The following is a 10,815-nucleotide window of genomic DNA, read 5'->3' on the forward strand; positions in this document are numbered from 1 at the left end:
TGACAAAAACCCCTTTTCACTGATACAGAATTTTGGTTATGGTGTGTGACCATCTGAAAATTTATCATTAATAGGAATTTGTTAAACTAATCTGCCTGAAGATACTTGCATGAATGCATTACTTGTAGGGTCCAAATCCTAATTTTATTCATCTTTCTTCTATATGTAATAATAGCTGTCTGTAAGTGAAAATATGAAAGTTTTTAATTTATAGAATTAGTAAACTTTGACATAAATTTATTATTTTTTTTTTTCTTTGATAATTAAACTTTTTTCTTCTTTTTTATATAGAAATTTAAGAATATAGGTTCTCCATAACTGTTTTCCCGTACTAATTTTGAGGAGATAATGGGAACTTTATTGAGCCCTCTTTTGTTGAATGACTAATTTGTGAATATGCACTCATGTACTGACAAGGTATTTATTAATTTTTTGATGCTTTCCTTAATTTCAGTTATTTATTTTTTCTATTCAGTTTTGTATATTAAATTTTTGTGCTAACTTTCAAGCCCTTTAATGATAACTGGACACAAATAGCTGTTGGATTCTTGAATTGGTGTGAAATTAGGCAAGATTAGATTACTTGATTAGAGTTCCTTGATATGGTTTGTAATGTAATTTCATATAAACAATTTGAAAGTTTTTTTTTTCTTCTTCTTCTTTTTTTGACAACTGATAGTTTCTCACCAACGTATTATACTATCATACTTAAAATGACTAAAATTTTACTAAAATAACTGTCATTTGAATTTGTTTAATAAGAACAATTTTGAAGATATTTGTCATTGCTGTGATTCAATAGGGGCAGTATTTGACAACATGAGGAGACATATCAAGTAATACAAGAAATTAACATTTTTATTAATCTCAGTTTTTGTATTATGAAATATTTTCACAAGGATATGATTTATATTTATGTAGGAATGATAGTGATATGAGAATTTATATCTTGTTTACAAAAAATCTTAGTTACTAATCTAAGCAGTAAATGTTTGATATAGAGTGTGTTCACTGAAAACGGTTATTAGATATAACCTATTTTGGATACATTCAGATTTTCCCTAATAAACACAATTGCTTACAAATCGTGAATACATACAAAACATATATTATATAATAATATTATATATAAAATATAGATATAATTATATATAGAGTAAATATTTATATAGATATATATTATATATAAAATATATATATATATAATATATATATAGAAATATTATATATATAATATATATTATATATATTATATATAATATATATTTTATATATTTTATATTTTTAAAATATATACATATATATATATATTATAACACCACATATATATACATAATTATGTTTGTATGTAGTTAAATGCATACAACACACCAGGCTATGCACAGCACCACCCCACACACACACGCACACATGCCCCACACGCTCCGCTCCCATACACCCCACACCCAAACACGCAGCCACCGCAAACACACACACACACACACAACACCCCCAAAACACACACACACACACACAACCCACACACACAACACACACACACCACACAACACACAACACACATAAGGTAACACATGCACACACACGGTAATACATGCACACACACGGTAACACGCCGCGCCGCGCGCGCACACCACACGGAACCGCTCACACCCCCACAAACACACACACCACCCCCCACACACACACCACACACACACAAAACAACACACAACACAAACCCCCAAACACACACACACACACTCATTAAAATATTAGTTTTATTGTAAGCATGAAAAATTCAATTCACGTAATTTATTGTGTATTTATTTTATTTGTTTATTTATTTATTTATTTTCATTATTTCTGTACATTTTTTAGTTCTATATGATTTTAGGGTTTAAAAAATGTTATTTCAATCCTAATCAAAGTATATGTTCCATTTTCAGGTGATGCTTGGCAGAATGTGTGTCAGCTTTTGTCAGTGGGAAGCTATGTAGCAGCTCTCAAGACCAAAGAATGTCAGGGAGGCACTGGGGGCCGGCAGACTCAAGAAGGGAAGCCACAGTTTCTGTCACAGAACATTACAGGTCCACATTGTTTCTTATCTCAGTTTACCCGTGGAAACGTCACATCATAAAGGAAACACATTGTGCTTTGTATTGGCATATCATCGCTTCAGCTGTTTGCACCAAATAACTTTACTGGGGCCTCTGATTGGTCCAGCGTCAAGCTCTTTGTTACCTGGTCATTCCAGAGGGTAAGAATGAAGAAGAGGTCAGACAGGAAGCCCTTCAGGCTTTAGTAGGTGATACAGAAGGTGGGTTTTTTAATTTGCTGCATGGGCCGAGTATCTCCTTCTGGTAAGCTTATTTTTACAGACATGCGTTCTTCCTTTCAACGTGCCTAACAGTAGATTGGTGGTGCGTCCCATGTTCACTCTTGCATCAGTTGGTAGCAGATGAACGTTCTCCACAGCTGTATGAAATTCTGCTTCAAGCTCTCAATCAAGTAGAGAACAATCAATTTTTACAGAAACATCTCAAGAGACCAAATGTCTCTATCACCTGGAAGCTGGTCATCTTCCCTCTATACTAGATGTGGAAGAGCGGGGGATCACTCCAGAAAGCAGCGGTCATAGAGGAAAAAAGACTTGAGGGGGCATTTGGCAAAGAACCAAGTGGCAGCAGGATGACATTCCACAGCGGGTTGTGAAGTAGAGTACCGGGAGCCCAATCGGAGGGGAACTTCCGGGGCCCGTCTTCCCCTGTTGCTTCCTAAGGATGTTTTCTGAATGATGATCCCCGCTTCACAGTTTTAAGTTTAAGGATACAGAGAGGATTTTATTCCTGTTTAGACCAATGAAAAAGATTGTTATGGCATAATTACCAAAAAAGAAGGTCTGCAGCTAAAAGTTTCCCAATTTGACGAAAAAAAAAAACAAGGCTTTTCCTTTTCACCCCTTCAGACCCAAAGAATGGAGTCTCCAAATGTCAGCTTTTTTTTACGGTCAAGGGTGAGATCAGTCAGTTAGACCCCTGGACGTCTCTGAACCGGTCGAGGAAATGGTGGGGTGCAGTAAACCGAGAAGAACCATCCCGGTATGAGAGACTTAAGCTGTTGCCACATATTTTAACCCCTCAGTGGGAAACAGCAAAAATTGGGCCCAAAATGCTTTTAGACTAGGTTGGTTAAAAAAAGCTTTGGGGGTGTTTTTAAAGACTACAGTGGGGAAGATGTCTACGGGTTTTAATGGCTGCAGAGCGTCAAAATCAGCTGAAAAACATTGGAGTCAGTGAATAAAAGGAGGAAAATCCAAAAGTTTTGGGGGCTTTTTAGGGGAGCTATGATGATATTGAATGCTAAAAAAAGCTTTTGGGAAAAGTAACCCTAGGGGTGGAAGGGCACAGAGATGTTTTGGAAAATTATTTTTATGTTAGGAAAAGGACTTTTTAAAAAAAGTACTTTGGGATTAGAGAAGAGTGTTGAAACAACAAGTCATTCCCAGTTTGGGAGAGATTAGCCTAGTGCCTGCAAATTTAAGACTGGGAAAAGTGTGCCAGGCTTTCAGAAGATGTAGTGTCTTAGAACAGACAGTTTTGAAATTTGGAACAAAATGATAGGCTTACCTTAAGCAAAATCAGAAACACAGGGCGGAAGTCCCTCCAGGAGGCACTCGTTTTTAGAAAGGGTAATTGGCGGTTTGTGGGAAACTTTTTGTTTGTCAGCACATCCCTTGGTTATAGACCAGGCTCTGAATGCTACATAGAATTTTGCGTTCAAGGAAGCCATTTGATACCCCGATTTTTGGGGGGGTAGTGAAAGGGATTTTGGATGATGATAAAAGACCTGAAGGGAGAGAAGTAAAAGGATTTTTCAAGAAGTGCTCAGAGTTGCTAGGCCGCCTTACAGTGAAGTTCCCACACCCTGAACTGTGGTATCTCTACGGTGTCCTGACACAAGCCCATCCTGAAGCCAGCACTGAGACACGTCACTTAGCTATGCAACATTTCAAGAAATCTCTTGCAGCTACTACACAAAAGATTGGTTTGGGAAAAAGATGCTTTATCTGTGGTAGCTCCCTTACACCGTGCTTCATACCCTAGAGCAGTCATGGAATCCTCTGAATGTGTTGCACCAAAGGCAGCAATGGCTGACCTAAATTCAGTTAAAATGTCTGTGCGTGGAGCTGTAACTGGTGCTCGCCGAGGCCAGGTAAATGCCATCACAGGAGAAATATCAGAATCAGTTCAAGAACCCCTGAAAGAAGTCCGAGGATAAGTTGTCCATACTGATGAAAAAGATGAAAAGGGCTAAAAGTTGAGAGTTGAGCTCAAATGACCACCCAGGATGCAAAAAGGGAAATGATTGATTTTAAGCCATTATATGATAATATAAAGCTTTGTATTAGAAACAAAAGTATATTGTATTCGTGCTTTGGATTTGGTGTGCCGTTCATACTGCAAGACATTCCTACCACATGAAAGCTCATATTTGGATATGAGCAATAATTTTATGCCAGTGAAAATTTATTAAAAATAAATTTAAACAAAAGTGTTTCTCTTCATCCCATTTAGAATACTGAATGTTAAATAAATATTAAATAAATGTTAATAAAGAATACTGGAGGAAAAAAAAAAAAAAAAAAAAAAAAAAAAAAAAAAAAAATTATATATAATATATATTATATATAATAATTATATATAATATAATAAAAATATATATATATATATATATTTATGTACAAAAAGGTGAATTTCCCAATCATACAAAGTAACTACAAAACTTGTGTTCTAGAAAATTGGAAATAAAGTTTAAATGGACATGTTGAATAAGAGGGGCTTGAAATTTTTATTTCTTTTTTTTATATTTTTAAAGGGATCATGGCCCCCCCAAAACCCCCTTTCCCGTTGTTTTCGTGGGGGGGGTTAAAAGGCGGAGAATGGACCCAATTTGGGGAAACTCCCCCAACCTTGGGACTCAAACCCCTCGACTTCAAATTTAATTTTTATGGGTTTTTTTATTTTTCCTTTCCCCCCCCTTTTGTTTCTGTCCCCAAAAACCCTTCTACTATCCACCCCCTAAGGTGTGAAGCCTGCTGAAGGAGAAAGGGTGACTTTTTTGGGAGTCCTGAACGGCCTGAGGGAGCCATGGGCACGGTATTCCCCCGTTGTTTTTCTAGCCCTTAACCCCCCCAAGGGGGCCCTGAGGGGTTGGGGTTTTTATCCCCAAAATAAAACCAGGCTTACCCTGGCCCCTAATGAAAAAAATCTCCCTATTGGGGCCAAAGAGTTTCCCCTTTACAAATAGCCCCCAAAGAAAGTAAACTCCAAAAATTTCCCCCCCCCGACCCCCGGCTCTCCTTTGACCACGGCCCCCGAAAACGGGAACAAATACCCCCTCATCAAGCCTACTTTACGACCAACCCCCCAATCCTTAAGAAAAAATTTTCCCCTCTCCCAGCCCCTCAACTTCAAACACCCCCTACCCCCACAACCCCCAAAAATCAACCACCAATCCTCCCTTATTAATACCTTACAGCCTTATTTCCCACCCCCCCATAACCCCTATCTCCCTCAAAAACTACTCCAAACCCTCACGAAAACCCCCCCCTTTGAAACCCCTATCACCAAAAACAATATTGAATACCCTCTTCCCGCGCAGCCAAAAGGGACCGATTTTGTTTATCCCCCCACAGCTCCCTACTCTGCAAAACCCCCCTCTTCCAACAAAGTCTCCAAAAAAAAAGTAGGGTAAAGTCTCTTTTTCCCTACCGACCCGAAAGCTCCCCTCGGGGGACAGTAAACATTTCCGGAAAAACCCAAACTATGGGATTAACAAAAATAACAGGTAATATATGGGAAACCCCTATCCTTGGGGAACCCCATTTCCAACCCTCCCAAAACTTTCACCGGAAAAATTTTTAAACTCCCACCAAAATTGCCCAAAACTATGACAAAGATTTGGGCAGATTGTGGAGAAAACCTACTTGGGTTTTCTCCAGGGACTAAAGATGCAAACTCCATTAAAAATGCTACCCAAATTTCCCCCCAAAAGGTACTCGGAAAAAAAACCCCTAAAAATCGGGCCCAAAATTAAACCCTTTTTGTAGGGCATGGCCCTTCCCTTTTAAAGTCTATATAGGAGGAGAATTCCTCCCTTGTCGTTTCCCTACCAACCTCCTCCCTTTAGTCCAAAATTTTGGCGTTAGGACACCCAGGGGGGAAAAATTTCCGTTCCACAGCCAGATGCCCACTATGTGGCCCCAACCCGGCCCTACCCGGGCTAATTGGGCCCCGCACAATCACCCACATTGGCCAACGGGGGCGGGCCCCCATAAAGTATTTTTTAGGGGCCCGTCCCCCCTACCAAATTTTTAAATGTGAGGTGGGAAATCCAAAATTCAAAAATGGGGCCCCACCCACGGGGAAGCCAGCAAGAAGGGACGTCGGACGTTTGGTTTTTCTCTTACTCCTTACTTCAAATAATACTGTCATTCTACCAATTCTCCTAAACCCACCCCCCCCAATCTAAACCCCCCTCTTTCTACCTTCTACCTTCCCCCCAAATCAATCTTTTTTCCATCCTAAAACCCGACCCCTCCAATTTTCTACTACAGATATCCCCACTTTACCACCCCCCCAAACCCCCAAAACCTTCCCTTCCCTCTCGCCATACCCCTTTCCGACAGAACAAACGTTTCCCCCCCTCTTCCCCCACCCCCCAACCCCTCCACCCTTTCCCTTAAATCCTTTTTCTTGAGACACCAGCCTCTTTCCCCCCTCACAAAAATCCTATATCCCCCAAAACCCCCCAAACCCAACCCCCTTAGAAGAAAACCATTTAAAATATTCAAGAATTTCCTAAAGAAAACTGACACTCAACCCCCAAATCTTTCAACCCCCGCTTTCCCTTCCCCCACTCCAAATTTAAATGCCCGATATCCTTTTCCTTTCCCCCTAAAAGATACCCCCCCACACCCAATTTCCCCCTACCCCCCCCAACCCCAAACCCCTCCCCCCCGACCCCAACCCCAAAACCCCCCCCACATTTTCCCTCCCAACCCTCCCCCCATCCCTTCCACTTTTCCCCCTGGATACACACGTGAATCCCCTTTTGTCACGGGGAAACCCCCTTTCCCCGAACCTCCCCTCCCCCTAAAACCCCTCCTAGGGAAAAAAACCACAAACCCCCCACATCCCCTTCCCCCTTTCATTACCCCCCCTCAACCTTTCCCACCCTTTTTTGCCCTTTTTCCCCCCCTTTAAAACTTTCCCAAACCCCCTATACAAATCTGTATCATAAAGTTTTAAATATTTCCCTTCATTGGAATTTGGGGGTTTCCGCCCCAAAAACCCGACCTGGGGGCCTTTTTGTCTTTTCCTTTTTTTTTTTTAGTCCCATTTTAAATTTTAAAGCCTCAAGAGACCTTTGCTTTTTAAACCAATCCCCAATACCCCAAAACCCAATTTCCCTTTTGGGTTTTATCCCCCCTTCCCCTTTTTGTTTCAACCCTCTTAATTTTAAATCCCCGGGAAAACCCTTTGTCACCCCCTCCCTTTCAAAACCAAAATTTCCCTTTCCACGTTATGGTTACTCCTTCATCGGGGGGTTTTACAGTTTATTATCCGGGCTTTTCTTCCCCATCCCACCCTTTACCCCTTTTTGGGTTTTTGAAAATCCAATTTTCCCAAAAATTTAACCCCTTTTCCCTATAGTGGTTGGGCTTTAAATTGGGGCCGGGACAACCTTGGGGTGATTCTTTTTTCACAAACTCCCCGGAGGCCCATCTCATTTAAAGGCGCTTTCTTCCACGGGTGACCTTAAATATTTTTAAATTCAGGGTTGGGCCCCCAAACAAAATTGATACAGGACGCACTTTTTTATGCCTTTTGACCGGCTTATGCTCCCCTTCCCCCTCAAATTTTGATTTCCAAGGGGCTTAGGGGCCCCTTTCCCCCTTAGTGACCCTTTCCAGTTCTTTCCCTTTTCTCCCTCAATTTGGGAATCCCGAATAGCGGGGGTTTTGATAAAAAGGGTTTACTGGGGATCTTTAAAATTAATTCTTGCATTCTAAATATTTTCCCCCCTCACTTCCATTTCAGAAAATTTATACAAATATTTCACAAAACAGTCTTTTTTAGCTGCAAAATTTCAGCTATCCCGAACCTTTAAAAAACATTTTAAAACCCCCAAAATTTTTTTCCAAAGGTGGGAACTGATTGCATAAAAGCCTTCGCTTAAAAATTTCAAACCTGGAAAAGTTTTCCCGTACAAAAGAGGTTCCTTTAACTTCCAAAACTTTTCAGCCCTTATTTTCCTTTAAAAAGGGGATCCCGCCCAAACTCCGTCGTAAAAATCCCGGGTTTGGGGGAAAAAAAATGCTGGCGAAAATTTTGTTTAATTTAATTACATCCTCACATTATCTCAAAAGTTTGGGGGCCAATTTTCCCTAAAAACTATCAGGCAAAAATCCCCCCCATCCCGCCCCCGTTTTTTCCAAAAAATTTTGAAAAATACCCCCCATTTTTGATCCCCTTTAAAATTGCTAATGAACTGGGGGTGGGTTATTTAAGCCCCCTTTTAGTTGGGGTTTTTCAAACCTATTCCTTTCAAAACTTTTTCTTCTATTAAAACCACCCGGGAACTTACCCCCCATTATCTTCACCCCAAACCTAGATGAGCCTATAGCCCCCATTTTTTTCCTCGAAAATCATTTCTGCCCCCAATGTGCCGTAAACTCATGAAGGCCCCCGGCCCGGTTATTTTCCCACCCTTGCTCCCGGGAACTCCCCTCTCCTCCTTATTTTCCTTCCCCCTTTTTTTAAAAATTTTCAACCACCCTTTGGGGGCATCCAAGGGAAAATTTTTCCCCTTTTAATTGGCCCAGAAGCTCTTAAAAAATTCCCTTTTCCGGAAAACCCAAATTAAACCCGGGACCCTTTTTCCCAAAACTTTTTGCCCCATCGGGACTAACTAGGTGCTCGGGGGGGGAAGGGAAACTATTAAAAGCGAATGGGAACTTCCGCTTAATTTTGGGGTTTTTTACTTGAATTCCACAATCTTTTCCCCTCCTTCCCAAAATTTGGGTTTCGCCGTTCCCCGAAGCACCCGCTGGACCCTCGGGGGGGTCATTTTGGGCATTATTACCCTTTTGCCCTTTTTCAACCATGAATCCTACAAGCTATTTTTTTATCTTTGAAAAAGCCTTTTGATACGAATGGCAAAAATACCAAAATCCTCCAAAAATTTTCCCCTTAGGGCAATTACTTGGGGGAAAAATGGGTGGTTTTTTTCATAAATTCCTTTCCCCTTTCCCAAAAGCACTTTTCCCGGGTTAAAATCGCCCTTGGGCCCATCATCTTTCCTTGTCCCCAAATTTGAAGGTGTCCCACAAGGGGGAGGGTTTTTGCTGTAAACTTTATTTCCTTTCTTGGGGTGTTAATGATAATTTTTCCCCGGGTTTAAAACCAACCCCCGGGCCGGTATTAACTAATATGGGGAATTTTTTAACCATCTATGGGGCCCTGGGGACAAAAAATACCAAAAACTCTACCAATTTTAAATTTTGCCCCCAAAAATCATCGTATTTTCCCGGGCCAACCCAAAACCCGGCTTCCGCTTTCTAATTCTAAAATCTTTTCCATTCTTTTCCTCGCTTTTACGTGCAAGGGCCCCTACCCCACTCCTTTTTATATGGGGACTTTCCAAACCCAAAGCGTTCCCCCTGGCAAATTTCCAGGTGTCATTTTTTACTCCCAAACTGTCCTGGGGGAGACCATATTTAAAACATTAAAAAAAGCTCTCCGCCGTTTTTCGAATCTTTAAAAAATCTCCCCCCATTTTTATTTATGGGGCTCAGGGGTCGCAAAACCCCCTTTTTTAAACTTCATGTTACTTTTTTATCCTCAAAGGGCCCTCGTTTTTTTTTGGGATGCCATATTCTAATCCCTGCCCCAACCCTTTTCTCCTTGCCCATCTTTATACAAACCATTCACCCGTGTTTTTCGCTTTGGGAACTAGGCGGCCCTTTCCCGGGGCCTCCCCAAAATTTGAGAGCCTGTACACTGAATCAAAGGGATTTCCCTTTTTTTTCCCCCCTTTTCTCGAAGTCCCTGCCTTTCTCTCTTCCCGATGCAAAGTTTTGTTCCACCCAAATTTTCCCCTCACAAAAATAAAAATTTCCCCAACCCCCCAAAAAAAATTTCCCTTTGCTTCGTCTCCCGGGTTTCCTACTCCTTTTTTCCAAAAACGCAGGGTACCCCCCCTTCCCTCCCCTTTCCCCCAAACTTTTAACCCTTCCCTTTCTTTTTGTCCATTCCGTCCCTCCATGGGGTAAAACGTCACCCCCATTTTTGCCTTTTGTTTTTCCCCGACCCACCAAAAACAAATTCCTTCCAACTTGTCCTTTCCTTTACACATTTTTCCTTTTGAAATGTCTCCCCTTTCATTTCTTTAGATTCATGTATAACCCGGGTGGCCCCCAAATCCAAACCCCCGGTGCTTTGGGTTTTTCAGTAATGTCAGCCCCAAATCGTACTTTTTCTCCCCTTCCCCCTTCCGGGGCCCTTTCTTTTCTCCTTTTTCTCTAAAAAAAATTTCCTTTTCCCCAAACATTTTAAATTTTTGGTTTTTTTTTTTTTTTTTTTTTTTTTTTGCCCCCTTTAAAAAAATTTTTAAAAACTCTTTTTATTAAAAAGCAAATGGTTTTTTAAAATTAAGGGGACCTTGGGCCCTTTAAAGCCCCCTTTTTTCTTTGTTTTTTTTTCCCTTTTCCCCGGTTTAAATTTTTAAGCCCCCCAACCCCCCCTTTCTAAAGAACTTTTCCCCCCCCCTTTA

At 40.8% G+C, this 10,815-nt stretch overlaps 1 pseudogene; it reads left to right on the forward strand.

Moving 5' to 3' along the window:
• The first annotated feature begins 1,925 nt into the window (after positions 1-1,925).
• LOC119569025 lies at positions 1,926-4,307 on the forward strand (annotated as a pseudogene).
• The last annotated feature ends 6,508 nt before the right edge of the window (positions 4,308-10,815 follow it).

This window comes from Penaeus monodon, unplaced genomic scaffold, assembly GCF_015228065.2.
Source record: "Penaeus monodon isolate SGIC_2016 unplaced genomic scaffold, NSTDA_Pmon_1 PmonScaffold_12196, whole genome shotgun sequence".
NCBI lineage: Eukaryota > Metazoa > Arthropoda > Malacostraca > Decapoda > Penaeidae > Penaeus > Penaeus monodon.